Below are 17994 nucleotides of genomic sequence, written 5' to 3' on the forward strand. Positions count from 1 at the left end.
GCTTTGGGGGCAGCCCAGGACATGGTTGGCTTCTGGGCTGCGAGCGCACATTGCCGGCTCCTGTCCAGCTTTTCACCCACCAGGACCCCCAAGTCCTTCCCCATGGGGCTGCTCTCCATCCTTTCACCCCCAGCCTGTGCTGATACCGGGGTTTGCCCCAACCCAGGTGCAGGACCCCGCACTTGGCATAGAAATTATTGCTGTAGATTTATTTGACATAAATTCTTCACTTATGTGAAATAAAGGCACTTGGCGTTGCAGCAGAGCTGTGCTGGACACAAATGTGTCAGTTTTGGTTGTTGACAATTCTGAAATGTGAACAATTTAGGAAGCAGAAAATAGAGAAGTTCTTTTGATTTGCAAGCAAAATTGATATTCTAAAGCTCCAAGGGTAAATATGACAAATTCTGATATAGAAAAAAACCACTGTAATGAAAGGTTTGGGAAATTAAAATTGTTGTTTCTGTATAACTTCATTATATGATAGCAGGTACAGCACAATACTTAACACCAGTTGCAATTGCCCTTGCACGATATAGATGTGTAGTACATGAACTGCAGCTGTTTAGTATTTACAATTCTGAAATTGGGAGCATCTACTTTGAAATAAGCATTATCCTAAGAAGTATTTTCAAGATTGGAGTGATAATAGTATCATTTTGATAGTAGTATCATTTTAAGCAATAGTCTTCAGTCATATAATTTTTTCAGTCAGAAAACATGTAATATTTTCTTGCTAACATTAACCTCAATTTTAAGTATTTGCAAATCAGGCCTATAAAACCATGCAGAGAGGTTTGGGGGGCAAGGTAGTTTTCAGGGACTTTATTCTGTCCTGCAAATAATCCCTTGGCTGCACACCCAGAATCAACCCAATTCTGGTATTGAGCTCAGCATCACAGCACTTCCCAGGCAGCTGGTAATTTAGGTTTTGCTTTATCCCAGGTAAGATTAAAGGCCCCTGTAATGCACAAGCCATCAGCTTGAAATATTGTCATAGACTATATTTTCAGGTTTAGTTGGGGGTTTTTTATATTCCCCAAATAAACTACACTTCTCCAGTGTGGAGGAGAGAATAAAGGCGAATAGGCTATAGGTCACCACAACCACAAAGGGCTGGAGAGGTTAACAAGGAACAGTCCTTCATCTTTTCCAGGCACTGGAGGCAGACACAGCTCCATCTCGGAGGTACCACGCTGCAGCCGCACCGCAGGGCCCCTTGCTGCCGAGTGCAGTGGGTTTTCGGAAGGATGCACTAATGAAGAAAAACAAACCAATGGTTGTTGAATCCCTCAGTCACAGCACTGAAGACTTCTGGAGGTTATAACCTGGAGAAAAATGACCATGTGCTTCCCTGGCTCCTATACGCCTGTAGGCATTGGGTATTGGACCATGCTGAGGAGCTTGGCCGGATGCCACCAAGCCGCTCTATCCCACCTCTTCAGCAGCACCTGGGGAAGAAATTAAGATGGAAAAAATAACCAAACACACAGGGCAAGATAAAGGCAGTTCGATAAGCCAAAAGCAGAGGCCGCATGCCGAAGCAAAGGAAAAATACTTATTCTCCTCTTCCCATCAGCAGGCGGTGCCCAGCCACGTCCCAGGAAGCGGGGCTTCAGTACGCGTAGCGGTTGCTTCAGAAGACAAACGCAACCCCCCTTCTCTTGGCTGCTACTGCTGAGCTGCCCTCGTATGGTGTGCAATGTCCCTCTGGCCAGCTGGGGTCGGCTGTCCCGGCTGCGTCCCCTCCCAAGACCGTGCCCATCCCCAGCCCTGACGCTGCGCCGGCGCTGCTCAGCAGCAGCCAGAACACCGGGGTGGCATCGGCGCCCACCTGGCTACCGGCACCCAGCACGGCCCTAGGAGGGAAACGAACTCCATCTCAGCCGGACCCAATGTAATATATTTAGGAGGTCTGACAGGCAAACAGCTCTCTCCTCCCTGTATAAGTTATGAAAGTGTGTGGGTTTCACTCCTTCATTTGGTTCCTGGGCATACCACAGACCTCGGTGACTTGGTGTCACCAAGTGACAGGCCTGGTGGGCAACGAACAAATCCTCCTTTGCAAAAACATTCACGGTTTGCTTCCTCCCTGCACGCCCCCAAATCCATAAGATGAAGATGAGATTTTCAAAGAACCACAGAGCGGGGCGGGGGGGGGAAAGTAAGACAGGGCAGAAACAGAAGCAGCAGCACTGCCAAACCGGGCATTGCTCTGGTTTACAGATATTCCCTGGCTGGAGCTACTGATCTCATGTGAGACAGACCCAAACTCCTGTGAGAAAACTCTGGGGCTTGGGCTGTTAATGAAACATTAAAAATGCCTTTTGTATCCAGATTTGGAGAGTTCATTGGGAAACAGAAGGACACCCCTTCATCCTCACCGCTGCTTGGCAGCCCAATGTCCTGGCTTCCCCATCCCCTCTTCTACTTCTCCTCACCCACCATGCCAGCCAGTTCATCTTGCACAAGTAGTTTTCAATTAAACTTTTGCTGCAGCTGAAAATCTCATGGGTACAGTCGTTCATACATACACATACAGGGTTCTCCTGTAAATTGAGGAACAATCAAAGCCTTCGAGCCATCATTTAAAAAACTCTCTGGCAGCACCGTGCTTGAGCCTGGCCAAGCCAGTCTTGAACATGATCAACACCTCCCCAGTACCTGCAGGACCACCCGCTCAAGCACCAAACATTGAAGGTGTCACTACCCCAAAGGTGATTTCAGCACATTAGTTTCTAAAACATTAGCATGGGCCAAGCCAAACCAGGCGAGAGAAACAGATGCCAGAGTTTTCCACACACAGAGGTTGCAAAGACATTTCGGGAAGTATGTTTTTTACTGATAGCAGTCACAAGCATTTGTTACAGCTTGGTGCCTTTTCAGTGGTAGGGTCACTTTTTTGATTAAAGCTTTTATTCTTGTTGTTTTGCTTCCCCAGGTGTTAGCCGCGTGCATTTGAAGCTGGCCACTGTTACGGTGATGTGTGGGTGAGAATATCATTAACTTTGACAACATGCAATTATGGCTGTAAACTCATTTTAAAATGGAAAATCTTGACTGGAATATGTGTTTCCTTCTAGCTCATCAAGAGCCTGTATAAAGTCTATAGCAATTTTTATTTTTATTAGAGATATAAAACTTATCTTTATGGAGCCCACAATTTTAGGTTTCAAATGCTCTTCTATCAAACTGTATCGAATGTCCTTTGCTATCACAGATACCATTAGTGTATCACAGGAATAATTAATCTCTTAAACAGTTTTTTTAAATACAGAAAAATAAATGATACTTACTATGACATTGCCAAGAGAGGCTTTTTGTAGGTACCTGCGACTATCAGGCTACTTCCAAGTATTCCGGAGTAGAGGAATTACATGCCAAAGAGCAGCACTGCTGGCACGACTGAAGCGCAGCTCGCACAGTGCTACGAACAGTAACAAATTGGAAGAGATCAAAGTTGTGGGGTTTTTTCTCCTACATTAAAACCTGGTTTTTATTTTCCTTTTTTATAGAAAAAAATAAAACTGAGTAATGATTTCTGAACGCACAGGTCAGATCTTGTGAGATCCAAGGGGAGTTTCCACCCCGGGAAGGCAGCAGGGCAGCTTCTCGCCTCCTCCCCGGCAGCATCACCACGACTCTCCCAAGGAAAGCGGCTCCTCGCTCCCAGCTCCGGTACCCACGCGCTCCCTCCCGCTGGCCCCCGGGCTGGCAGCCGCCGCCGCCACCCCCAGCGCTGGCCCCGACACCTCCCTGGCACAGAGGGTCTCCTCCACAGAAATGGGGCAAATGCTCATGAAGGAGGGACCAAACCCAGGTCTCCCCCCAGCACCTAAATCGCTGGCCGCAGGTAGCAGTCGCCTTTAAGGCTTGTAGAGCTTTTCCCTCACAAGGGAGAGCCACTTACTACTTCTTTTAAAAAAACCCAAAATACACTCTCAAATTCTGATAAATTGTTGTAAAGTGACTTCTTAGCCCTTATATTTGCTTTTCTAACTCACAGAAAACCTACAATGAAACCAGGATCTACCCAGGTGCCTAGAGCTGAATTAGCATGTGCATCACCAACAACTTCTATATACTAACAACAACTGTTGATAGTTACCGATTTGAACAAGATAATGCCATAGGCTAAGACAAAACAGGTACTACTCGCAAAAAGAATGACAAAAAGGAGAGAAAACAGAAACAAAAACAAGGAGGAGAATTTGAACTTTAGTATATATGTCTTCCCAAACACCTCTGTGCTGGGAGCACGGTGACAAGCCGGTCAGCAAGGGGTGACGTAGACACAAAGTACAGCAATAAAACAATTCCAAGGTTTCTACTTTGCCCTAATTGTCTGGTTTAGGTCTGCGTTTCTTTTTCCTTTTAAATGAGGAGAGGGAAGAATGAAGGACAGTTGGTTTTGGGGGGGAGACGTTATTAAAACGATGCCAGCCTGTCTTTGCTTTAGGACCCCTCTAATGACACTCGAGCCACCTCGGCTGGCAGGGGTGGGAAGGGGACAGAGCACAGTAATTTTGAAGAGCTGACCCTTCTTGTATGGCCCAACCAGACGTGGCCAGAGGGGAACCGGATGCCATTTCCAGTGCACTGCTGCTGCGTCGCGATGGCAGGTAACACTTAAGAGATGTATTATAACAAAAGGAATTTTGAACAGAAAGATATTCTAAACCTATTAGCAAACTATCCAAATGGAGCAGACGAGCTCTGGTCCTTACTCCTCCCCACCAGCATGGTTCATTCCGACTGGCTCCTGTGCCGATTCTCCTCTCACTCCAGTTTTCATGCTGACAACATCACTGAAGCCTCACACATTTCTAAAGATAACCCTTCATCATTTCCCCAATCCCTGTATAATTCTTGTACCAGCCCATTTTCTTGCCAGGTGAACTAATCATTTGCAATGAAGTCAAGAGTAACTGAAACCTCAGTGCCTGGAATCAACCACAGCTGCATCGCCTAGAAAAGCACTTGTCTGACCACAGAAAGGTATCTTGTTAGCTCTGCGTGATTCCCTCCAGTAAGCCAGGCTCACCCTTATCTCACTTGCTATTGATACACCTATTTCTTTAATGACTCTTATCTTAAATGGACACCAACACCTCGCAACCCCAGAGACCCAATTCTGAGCCTTAGTTGCTCACAGGAGTTTCCCCTCCTGAACTGAAAGGTCCACAGCACTGACTTCACTTTGCAGATGCAGAGATGAACCTCACCACTGAACCTTCAGTGTTGGGTACCAGTCTATCCGTTCGCAGGCTGAGGTAAGCCTGCAGCTTTTCTCCGTGTTGCTTTGCTCCGCATGGGGCGACTCTTTTCCATGTGTCCCTTCCCATCACCTGTCCTGGGTTGGCCCCTCTGCTCAACATCTCAGACTTGGACCTACCTGGTTTCTGATGGCTCGCTTTATCTGCCCACGGGTGGTGGGATGTCTTGTGTCTACAATTCATGTGGATGACACCACTCCTGTGGACCACCTGTCTGATGTGCAGGTAGATATTAGAGACTTTTCCAGCCATGGGTGGAGTTACAGGGAGGACAACTTCTCATCAGAGCACCTCTACTGAGGAAAATGCATCAGGTTTTCATGTGTCCTAGGGCGAAACACAAATCTTCAGCTCTTGACCTCAGTATCAAACCCTGTCCTGGCTTTGCTGCAGTCCCAACTCATTCCCAAAAATGGGATCTTTGATCATACCAAGTATATTTCATAATATTGAGCACAAAATTAGTATTTCCACTATTTTGACATAGTTTTTTTCCTTTTTCCCCATGAGAATTTTCATTCTTCTGTTCCAAGAAATACTTCTTTCCCTAGGTCTGGCTGATGGTAAATTCTGATCAACGTACAATGCAGATTTCTGGATTATCAACTTCTTAAACAGATTATCACTTCTCTCATTCCCTCTTTACATCCAAGAATGTCCCTTTTGCACAGCTTAACTTAAAACCCAGAAGAGTGCATGTGCTGCAGAGCTGTCTTAAATATAGTTCTGATTTATGTTATTGATATTGATTTTCCCTCCTTATTCCCTGAAATCCTTTTGCAATGTTTCCTTTTTTCCTCATGAACAGACAATGAAAATTTAGATCAAATTTTAGTTTCATGTAAAATTGGTCTCTGGAAAAGCTAGATTTTTCCATTTTAACTGTATCTGCAAACAGGGTGTTCTAAGAGAAGACATTAGCCAGAGTCCATTTTTCTTGCTTGGCATTTCCTTCCTTTGCTTTATTCTCCTGGGAGTTGCAAAAAAAACAAGGGTGCAGAGGCCTGGAAAAAACAGCTTCTATTATTAAATTTCTTTAAGTAGAAAGTAGATTATAAAACCTAGTGTTTGTGAATTTCATTCAATTGGAGAAAAAGTGGGTTATTCACCATGAAAAATCCTTGTCAAATACTTAAGGGACGATTGCAAGAGTTCTAGTATAAATACATATTGCAAGCAAAGTTTCAATAACATCCTGAGTCTGGAATGCTCTACTGAGAGCTAAAAAAATATTCAAAGATACATTGCTTTGAAGATTTGTTGCCCAAATCATTTACATCTCCCAGTATAAGTATTTGAGAAAGCTTATCCACAGCTAATCCAGCACAAGCTTATCTGCTGCAGATACAGATGGGAACCAAACAAGCAGAACTTTTGGCTATTTCTGCTAGAAAAAGTTTGTTTAGACTGAGCTGGAAAACATCCATTTTCACACAGGCTCTCTGGAATAAACTGTGGAAGCTACCTGTGAATCACAGAAAAACTTGGAAAATTTATGACATTCATTGGGGTCTTTTGACTGATTACCAGGTAAGTTCTGCTTTGCTGGATCCCCTTTGAGGTTCCATCTCATCTTCACAAGACAGTTTTTCCCATAAAATTGTAAAATTCTTCTTCTTACCTTCAACTCTTAGGGTATAAGAGACCAAAATGTTTTTCCTTACAGCTATACTAGCTGGTTTGGATATTTTGGCAAAGTTGTTCAGCAATTTCCCTGCAGCTCAAGAAATCTGGATGAAAAATTTTGGAGTCTCTGAAACTTTCCTACTAAGCAGAACTCTATCTTAAAAATAGTTCCCGTCTTCCAGACAGTGCACAATCCCGGGAGCACCATCAGCTTAATAACTCTGACGATGTTCTCACTCCCTTTTCACTCTGCAACTGTCAGAAAGCTGCCTTAGACCTGCTTTGTCATCCAGCACAAGGGAACCTTATCCTGACTTTGAATGAGCTCCAAGATACCCAAAATCACAGCAGACACCGTATATAGAGAGATATACACATACTGTTCCATATATCCAGTGCTTTACATCTAACTCCCACCCTCATTTTGTGAGGTTGATTGCTCTAGCCAAAATGCAGTTGCACGTTATCTCAAATTTCATCTTACTTTTGCCCCAAACATTTATCCTATTTGCCGAAGCTAATTTTTCAGTCTAATCCTACGCTGTGAAAGGCCCGAATCTCCTCTGAACAAGGTGTTACTCTTGCATTTGAATTCACGGACAGGCGATGCAGTTCATCTTCTGAACAGACAGGCTTAACACCAAGCTTACCAGGATACACGTAGAAAGAGGAATTAAAAATGGAACAGAGCCAGAAAACAGGTACTGGGGTGGTCAGGGAGCGGAGACCTGCTCATGCAAGGGAAAGATCATATGGTTGAGCAAAATAAAGGCTGCCAGTGAGCGTGGTGGCTCTGTAAAAATACATCATGGATCTCATCAGAGAGAGAATAATCGTATCTAGGTTGAAGAGCAAGGTTAACACCAGTGAGCATGAACATATAAGGCTGAAAACTAAAATACAGAGACCTTTTGGGACACGGGCATAACCAGGGGTGCGGGCAGGCAAACAGTCAAACTATTTTTAGGATGCAAGTTGAACCAAGTTGTACCCATGCGCTCGGATTGCTTGTGACAGAAGAGGCTCGATGCAGTGACCTCATGCTGCCTCCCTGCCTGAGCCCTGCCGTCTCCCTGCCTGCTCCCTCTTCAATTTCTCAGAACCGACAGATTTCTGCTTAAAGACGTCGCTGCCGATTAAGCGGCAGGTTTCTGACAATAACCTCCCGTGGCAGGAGACTTCTGACCTGCTGCGCTACTCGGGCAGCGGCACGCAGCTCTACCCATCCGAAACGGCATCCTTCGGCCACGTGAGCACCGGGAACGGCCCGGGGAGGCGAGGGGATGGGGAAAAGGGGCACCAGCGCCGTCTGCTCCCGCCCGGGGGGACATAAGCCCTCTGCTCTGCTTGTTTCGCTGCTGCGCGGTACTTCCATTACAAAACGGGGGAAAGCCATCGCTTTGTCACCCACAGAGCGAGCCAGCCCTCGGGAGGGCTTGCGGAGAAGTGCCCTTGGGGCCGCAGGAGGCAGCAAATTGGTTTTAATTAATCCATAAGCACCGCTGGGAAGGTGGAGTCACACGGCACTGGGTACAGATTTCACTTTGCCCGCAGAAGCATTCACCTCCGAGCAGGCTGATGTCCGGAGGGAAGAGAAGTTACGCTTGTTGGTGTTAAATAAGTAGAATCAAGAAACAGGAGTTTGAAGGATAGCTGTTTTCTATCATTTAGATGTTTTTTCTGAACGCAAAAAATTGCTTGGAATATTTGTCAATAGTCTAAAATAATTTCTTCCACAAATTAGTCCGACAGAGTCGGTGAATTTACTAGTTCTCAAAAAAGAAAACAGCATTTTGCCTTTATGTGCAAGCCCTACATAGAAAGCTCTACTTTTGCAGCGGTTTTGGTGGGCAGTATCCTGAATTTTAACGCTTTTAATATCCCAAAGATTAAGCCACTGTATTTGTGTGCTATTTATACTGCTACATCTCTCCTACTGTCATCTTAATTCTGTCTTTGACAGCAGGAGGAAGGATCACTTAGTTTTCCCAAGGTTTTTGATCTGTGATGACAACTCTATCTTTGTGGAGCGCTGATGTCTATTCTGCCCAGGAATCAGCCAGTATTACTGTAAAACTTACTGTCATCGAGCTCTGCTTTGATGGATGACCAAAGTAGCTTCTCTTCTATTCAGAGGTAAGCAGGAAACTTAGAAGAAATTACTCAAGAGAAAGCCAGACAATAATGTGCAGTTCCAACTGGCGTGACAAAGTGATCTGCTTAAGCTCAGCACTCACCTAGCTGAGAACAGGAGTGGAAAAAACCCACATCATCCATATTTGAATAGCTGATCACGTAACTAACTTGACAGGCCATTTATATGGAGAGATTAGATCGTCGTATCAAACTGTGGGCTCTGTTCTGCCCTCAGCTACACCTTGCACGTCTCGGCTTCACGTGGCCATAAAATGAAGAAACAGGACAAAGCGTGTCTCTGACCGTGCGCGCGCTGCATTCCTAGCTCAGCATTACCGCTGAGTCCGCGTCCTCTGTTAAATAGGAAAACAACACAGCCAGATACGTCTAATGGATATTTTCCAGGACTAGTAATTACATGCTAGTGTATGCTTGTGTAATTGAGATCCCATTAACACATGAATATCTTCGGGGGAAAAAAAAAGGGGGGGAAGGGTGTATAATTGCAGATCACCTTAGCTTCAAGCATAAGAAATTTGGAAGAGACACTCAAACAAGAGCTTGCAAGCAGTAGGAAATAGCAAGGTGATTAGTAGCCAAACTACACTTGTCAAGAGCCACTCCTGCCAAACAAACCTGATGTTCCATAACGAGAGAGCAGAACTGCTGGGAAGGGGAGCAAATACCCCATAGCTTCATTTTCCGCAACAATTGTGTCCAGCTTACAAAACTTCCTCTGTGTAAACTTGAGTTATAGGCTGGGTGGAAGCCTGCAGAGATCTTTCTGAATTGAAGGTCATGTGTCAGCAGTGCGATTGTGCAGAGGCAGGGGATGGATGCAGGTCTGCTCCATGTGTGAGGATGACAGAAGAGAGCATGTTTTTTGTTGATGGCATCAAAAAATTATGTTATTTAAGAAAGTGAGATATTGTGTATAAAGATCTAGAGGAATTGGGAAAAAAATCAAAAAAGTGGACACATAAGACAAAGTAGGATGAAATCCAGTAGCACTGGAACAGGGGAAAGAGGGGAAAAAAACCCAGTAAGGCAGCACTTGCAGCAGAAGGGATCCAGGAGGTAGAGGGGATCATAAACAGAGCCTGTGTCAGCAAAAACTGCTGGAAAAAGAGCTTAATCCTGCTGGCCATGTTCAGTAGAGGAAGCAGCTCTGCGTGGAAGGAAAGCATCACACCCAGGAGAAGCAGGGAGGCCTCAGCTGGAGTAGCGTGCGCAGTCTGAGCACAGCCTTGCGAGAGGCAAGAACGCCTAATGGAAAGGGTGCAGAAGAAGAAAGGGAAAAAAATATTTTTTTTTTTTTTAAAAACCCAAGAATCAGTAAATATCTAAGCACCATGACCCATTTGGAAGACTGAAATATCTGAAATTTCTGTCCTAGTCATAAAAAGAGCTTGCAGTTCTGGTAACATAATTCAGGTATGTAAATGCACGTTTATTGAAAAAGGAAATTAGGATGGAGGATAAGACAAAGTCAAGAGTTTATACTACACAAGAAAAGTATCCTGTACTGAGAGATTTGTTAACAGCAGATTTAGGGAAGCGGAGGGACAGACTGCTGGGAAGGGGCAAAGGCTGCAAGATGAGCCTGGACAGACACCTGCCCGTCTGCACTTTGAGGTAGAACAGAGGCACCTCCAGATGGAGGGAGACGAAGGGGATGAGCCGTCTCCAGAGGCTGGCAACCATCCCTTTTCCCAACGCCACTGGAAGGTGCGGAGCTGCACAGCCACTGCTCCTCCTCGGGCAGCGCGGAGCCGCCCCAGGATACAGGCAAATACAAGTACTTGTGCAGTGATAGTAGCAGCACCACCACCACTTCCCGCTGCTCTGGGGCAAAACCAAGGTGACAAGCTGTAACTTTAAGGTTTAAAACCATTTACTTTATGTTTAAGACCAACATTTTGCGGCAAGGATGCAATGGTGGCTTATTTTGTAGACCCTTCATCAACATTTTCATCTACTGCTGCTAGCTTTCTACAGATAATTATATTTAAGTAACTTTCAAGCCTATTTTGCATAGTTATGGGCACTTTCAACCTTGCATCTGAACACCATTTCCAGCGGGCTGAAAGTGCCGGCCAGAGCACGCAGCTCCACGTCAGCATCTCTGAATCTGTCTGGTCGCTCAGCAGCTGGAGCTCCGGGCCCTGAAGTCAATCAACACCCCTCTGGCTCCCACTAAGATTCAAAATAGCCTTCCCCCACCAGGGATCCCCTGGGTACATCCTAATCCAAGGCCCCCCTTGGGTTAGGACATAGGATGGTACAAGATAACATCGGTTACTAAATGGACCTGCCCCTCCCCAGATAAGCTTCAATGAGAAGAGTGGTTATGGTCAGTTTAAGGGTGCCTGTTATTTGGAGCCAGCAAAGTTTCAAACTGGAAAATTAAACATACTTGCATCTGTGTGATGAGCAGAATCAGACTGTGCTTGTAAGTGCTAGGTAAACTCTGAATTTTATTATTTCATTATGTGTTAATCTTGCCATAATGAACAGATCCTCAGATATTATATAAAGGCATTTAATGTTCTAACACCTGTGTATGACTACAAATCTCACTGAGATAATCAAGTACATAGAAATATTAACATCTTGGGCACAGAACAGCGTGCTGCAATTCAAGTTCAACTACTCTGATAAAGCAGCCAGCACAGACACCAAACGTTTTCAGTAACCAAAACAGTTCTACAGCCATGTTTAAAGTAAATTCTAAATTGCAATTCTTAAAGTATCAACATTGCCTAGTCTGCAAAATTCCACCATGTAATTAGGAGTTAAATTCAACTACCCACATCAACAACAGAAGAGTACTGCAAAAACCCAGACCTGCAGATATGCTAAGTTTTTATTCCTTTTTTTAATCTGACTAAATGACTATGTTCTATTACCAAAGGAATATAGAGACAGAAAGTAAATGCAAAGGGACACTCAGAAGTAGGCAGCTGTTCAGGAAAACAGTTTAAGAAAAATAGCTACTCTGCTGCTTGGATATCCTCCAGAGTCAAGCTGGAAATCTTGATATGCACTTGATTTAAGAAAAAAGGCACAGCTCCCACCCACCATCTCTTTCACGACCACATTTCCCTTTGCTCTCCCACTCCTCAGTGACCTCAATATTCCAGTTACACGCTATGTCTTCCACTCTCAAGGAGATTAAGTAGCAGAAAGATTTTCAAAGACGTTTAACACAAATCAAAGGCATTTTCAGTTAATGCATAATAAAAATCTGTGCAACTCACTGCCATCAGATATCAGAGATACATGGATTCAAAAGTAATTTGTGAATATTTGTGTAAGGCCAGTCCACTGGTGTCTGTTAAATCCAAGGGCCAAGAAATCCTCATACTAGTAACTGCTGGGAATAAGAGCCAGAGGAAGGACTACCCTAACTCAAACTATTTCTCATGTTGTTTCTTAGTCACCTGCTGTCAACCAGTCACTGGTCTCAACTAAGTCATTAATATGAAATAGTGTGGCATTCATTTCATTTTAATATGAAATAGTGGTTTTATTTGAGAAAACCCCCAAAGTGCCCTACAGTGTCTAGGCCACCAAGGGAAACCAAGTCCTGAGGTCCCAGGGCAGTGTTTAAAACTGCCCTTTAAAACCCAAGGTGGTGTTTAAAAGCACATACATGAGCCTGACCAGAGACCCCAGAAGAACAAGCGCAGAGGAAGGCTTTGCCCATGGTAGCATTGCCAAGGCAAAGTGGAAGCTCTTGAACAATGGTTTTCCCTTTTATTTTCTCCTACGGTAGTGCCGAGTCCCCATTTATGAGAGCACATCCCCTCCGCCCTGTTCTTTCGCCCTTCAGCACGGTGTCCACCCACCCGGCAGCCCCTCTGTCCCTTCAGCTTGCTCTTCAGAGCATGGTGTCTTGTATTTCAGTCATGACAGGAGGCACCATGTATTGAAGCAGCTCTTGAGTTTTGTCCAAAAAAAGGTTTTACAGCCTCTAAAGGTTGTTAGCTACACTGGCTTTACAGCCGAGGGGAAATGGTTTCCACCAATCCAATGTAAAGCAACTTGACTGCACAGCCAAGAGATAAGAAGCTATCTGCTTTTGCTAAACCCAAAGGCTTTTCAGGATTACTTCTGGGAGTGGATTCCTCAGTCGTTACCAAGATGGCCCAGCTGCAACTCACACCTACAGGTGCCATGGGCTTACTCCTGCATCTGCAGTGTGAACACAAGCCACGGCAGCCACGCGCCTCCTGAACGCACCAGACCAAAGCACTGGTTCGTAATCCTGAACCCCATGAACCTGCAGAGTGCTCCGCTGTTCCCCCTTGGGGCCTTACCTTCGGGCACTGAAACCAACCCAAGTAACTCAGCTCTTGTGAAAAATCCTCCCGTCCTGCTGATAGATGAGACCTTTCCAAATCAGACGTTATCAAGACAACTACTACCAGGGTCTCATTAACTATGCTGTGTTCCAGATAAATCCACCCACCTCCCACCCGAAAGAGAAGCCAGCCCATCATTTAGGCAACTAGGAAGCACAGTAAAAGCCACAGGGATAAGTAACGTGTTTTATACTTAAATAACACCAGCCAGTCCAAAGAAAGAGAAGAATAACAAAACTCCATCACCTGTTTTGCAAGGCTGTTTTCTTCGGGAGCAACACAGCATTCACGATATCAGAGAGCAGAGACTACGGAGCCCAACAAACCACAGAGCACCAGCCACAATTTATTCATCTCCACAGGCGATAACTGATACCAGCACACTGGATGCAGCACCACTGGTCTGGTGATGTTATGCTGGAGCTGCACACTTCAACAAACTTGGCTCACCTCAGGCCATAGTCACACTGAGCTTACGCACACTTAGCATTTGGGCAACACCATGCCCAGCACCATACCCATGCTCCCAGTCCAGCTGTTTTATCATGGTGCCACATAACACAGAGCAGCCTAAGCCACTTTCTCAGCACCAGCTTTAGGGCTGAACTGGAGGGTCAGCATTATAAAGACAATGAGACCAGCACCTCCTGTGTACCGCCTCAACTCCCGTAGATGCCAGCTGCATAGTGTTAATGAGCCACTAAACACAGATATTTTTAATCGATGTGTGATCAACACTCACTACAAAACGGTCCCTGGAGCAACTCTCCTCCCCTTGATTAGCCCCAGGCAAAGTGTTAGATGTTGCAAGGGCATAAGTCATAGCAAAATTCAGCTTGAACTATTATTAAATGGTAAGATGCAGTAATTTCTTTTCTGTATGTCAGAATGCTGTTCTGCTGAATGAGACGGTCTGCATGTGAAAGTTAAAAGCAGTGGTAACCTATGTGCCCAGCAGGTACTGTCTGAATAGCACATCCATAATTCACTCAGCTGAATGCAATATAACTCCAGTATTTCCCTAACAAGCTGTTTCTCTCACACAGATTTTTATCTTCAGCCCATTTTGACATCTCAAGGAATTCGTCAAATCACCATTTGGAAGTGCTGTGAAACAGCTGTTTCTAGTGCTCATGGCAATGGCTTATCGTAAAAACCGCAAAACCTTCCAAAGCACCCCACTTCTGTAGCTGTTTCAGGTCAAATAAGAGGCTGTTTGAAATGGGGTTTCAGATTATTATAAGCTCCAAACATACGCGGTATCCAGGGATGTGTTTTACCCAGGCCTTGGGCAGCGTGACGGCGCTGGGTGGAACGCAGACACGGTGCTCCGGAGGGGACCTGCAGGATGGGGATGCTGGGATGCGGGAGGATGCTGCCTCGTGATGCAGACGTCCTGCCTCGGGCACCCCTGCCCAGGGGTGCCAGCTGGCGAACCTCCCACCCGGCGGCGGGCGGGCGGGCGTTAACGCTGCCCGTAGCCCGGCGCGGGCGCGCAGCCGGCCGCCAGCGCAGCCCCGGCCCCGGCGCGGCTCTGCGGGACGGCGGGGCCCGAGGTGCTGCGGTCGCACAGAAACGCGCCGGGATCGGTAAAAGGGCACCGATATGTTCCCTCATCGCCATCCCCTACGTGCGCTGTGCCCGCGGCATTGCCCTCCGGGCCGTGGCTTTAATGGTCCTGTGATGGCTACGGACTGAGTTTCCCGTGATTCCCTCTTCCGCAGGGCGAGCGAGCCAGGCTGGCGCGCGCACGGCCGGTCTCCCCGGGCAGGAGCGTCGTCGCGGTCTCGCGGCCGGCAGCGGCGCGCTGTGCCGTCTGCGCCCAGCCGTTCGTTTGCAGAGCACGGCTACCTGCTGTTCGCTACCTTCAGAAACGGAATTGCAGGGTGCGGGAACGGTCACAGGGAAGCGTTTCTGTCATCTTCGCCGGCAGCCTCAGCTCTACGGCCTCCTGCATGTGAATTAGTATCTTAAGCAGTTTATTCATTCGTGGCAATCTGTTCATTTATTTCAAGAGATCGTACGGCTCCAGCAAGCCTTGCGTGTTGGGTTTGTTTCCCTCTCTAAGCTCTGACTACAAGATACTCTTTCTTTATTTTTCTCAGATCGTCCCTGCTCCCGCTCTGCGGAGCTGATGCGTGAGGCAGCCCCGGCCTCGGAAATGGAGGAAGTTTTCGGACTTCGGTGAAGAACGCCGAAGCGGACGTGGGTTACCCAGAGGTTGCACTCGGCATCTGCACCGTGCCGAGGGGCCGAGGGGCCCGGCGGCTTGGCGGGGCGGCGGCAGCGCAGGATGCGGCCACCCGAGCACCGCCACCCCCCCAGCCCTCCCGCCCCACCGCGGCACACCGCGGCGGTCGCTGTGCCGCGGGACACGCTTTGCCCCACGCGAGAAGGCACGGGCAGCGAGCCGGCGGCGCGGCTGATGGGAGGAGGGTGAACCCCTGTGTCCTTTGAAATAAACTGCAACGGGAGAACTGAATTGGGTCTCCTGGGAAAATAAACTTTCCGAAAGCTCTCGGCACTCCCTGGTTTTCGCCACACCGAAGCACTGCGGGAGCAGCCGTTTCCCTTCTGCAGCCGATACCGTGAGCAGCTCGCAGCCCGCAGCTCGCAGCCCAGCTTACTGAAAAATTCAGCCTTGTTTTTAAAAGCGAAAAGCACAAAGCAATGTAAATCCCTACAAAGCCTAAATAAACGTCAGTTTTACAGGATGGACAGCACCCAAGCGAAGCTTTTGGGGCTTTCTTCTGCATTGTTTTTATGTTTTGAAATTTTTGGGAAAAAAAACCCAACCCAACCCGAAACCAGCTCGTTAACACAAATGTACAGAGGTGTGGCAAAGGAATAGCAAGGCTGCAGGATTACATTCCAGGCACAGCTGAGGGTAGCACAACATTTGTCTTTGTGCAGGAAGCCAGAACAGAGCTCGGCATCACCCAGGTTCCAGCCGAATCCTATTTTACAGCTGCAGCAGGACTGCGCTGCAGCACAGTGCTTACCTCGTGCAAAACAAGTCTATTCCTTCTCCGTTATTCTGGGTCTGGTGCCACAGTCTTTACATGGAAAAAACTCTCATTACGTCTGCTCTCTGGGTTTTGTCCCTCCTTGCTGGAGCTCGGAAGGGTTGAACACCCCCAAAGCAGATATACTATTAGTTGGTTTGTCCAGAAGTAAATTTTAGTGTTACGGGGTGGAGATTTGGCAGAAGGCTTATCTGTGCTGCCTTTACAGTCGGTGTCCTCAATGTGGCCATGTAGGACTGCAGCAGGGACCTCCAAAACACGTTATTCTGTTTCTAAAATGCAAGGCGTGATCTGTAAAGAGAAGACAGTTCTCTAGTGTTTTTCTTCCCCTGTTTTAATTTATTAATTGGCAGACAGTGTAAAGATGTGCAGCTGCATTTCACATATCGTATTTTCAAATGGACATTTCAGGTCTGGCTTATGCTGTTTGCTCCATTAATCATACATTTCCCTGAGTCCAGAAATAATGTTTGAAAAGTCTGTATCGTTTTGGCTCATTAAGGTAAATTGGGTTTCACAATGGCTTTATTTATTTCTATCCTGTTTTTCTGAAAACAGTCTGGACAACTATTATTTTCCATTGTTTCTTTCACCTACTAATTCCAGCAAACTAAACTGGATATTCCCCATGACTCCGAAGTGTTCTTGCTGGCTTCTTAGAAGTTGTTTTTATTTTGCAGATACTGAGAAAATCTGAATATTTGATGCAAATACACATGTTCACTTCCGAGTCCAGGGACTTCCAAATTGTTGCTGTTGCTGATTAGTTTTCTGTGAAAAAGAAGATTGTTAGCCTATGAGATATTAGACAGATTATAGCACCTCTCTGTATTGTCCATGCCGTGAGTAGCTAGTAATGAACAGCCAAATTTATCAGGTCTTAAGATACTCAGTAGCTAAACCATTAGCTTATGTTGAAAATCTTCAACTGTTTTAATGGATTGTAGCCCCAGAGTATTCAAGCATTCAAAGAAAAAGCTGGTATTAAAACTAAGAGTATCAGAAATGTAATATGAGAGATTTAAAATGGGAGTCTTGTAGAAATTAGATTATTCTTGTCTAGAAGCACAATACACAAGTTCCTTTCTAACATGAGACAGCAAAATGCATTTGAAGAAATCAAGAGAGGATCAGGAATAACCCAGGAGCAAATGCTAAATCCACAGTGAATGAAGATCTCAACGCGTTTTGCTGAAAATAATGGCCTGTTGAATGGGACACGTGATAGGGAAGGGAGAAGAAGAATCACAGCAGGAAGAAAGTCAAGAAAGCCCAAAGGCAGTGTTTGCAAGTTCCCTTGCATTTGCTGTGGAAATAAAATGATGGTGATGAGAACAGCCTAAAACGAGACAGCGGCGCATTTCTAAGGCTCTGGGAAGGACCTTATCTTCTTATCAGTAAAGTCCCGTTGTCAGTTTATAGAAAGTTCTGGGGAAACAATATAAAACTACAAACAGAAGCTTGAGTGGGAGACTCTCCTTGGGTGCTCTCAGCAGGCTGCATGCAACAATGTGCAGAAAAAACACTTATTGCTTAAATTATTCATCCCCATTTGTCTCCAGG

This window comes from Phaethon aethereus, assembly GCF_964289735.1.
Source record: "Phaethon aethereus genome assembly, chromosome: 5".
Taxonomy (NCBI): domain Eukaryota; kingdom Metazoa; phylum Chordata; class Aves; order Phaethontiformes; family Phaethontidae; genus Phaethon; species Phaethon aethereus.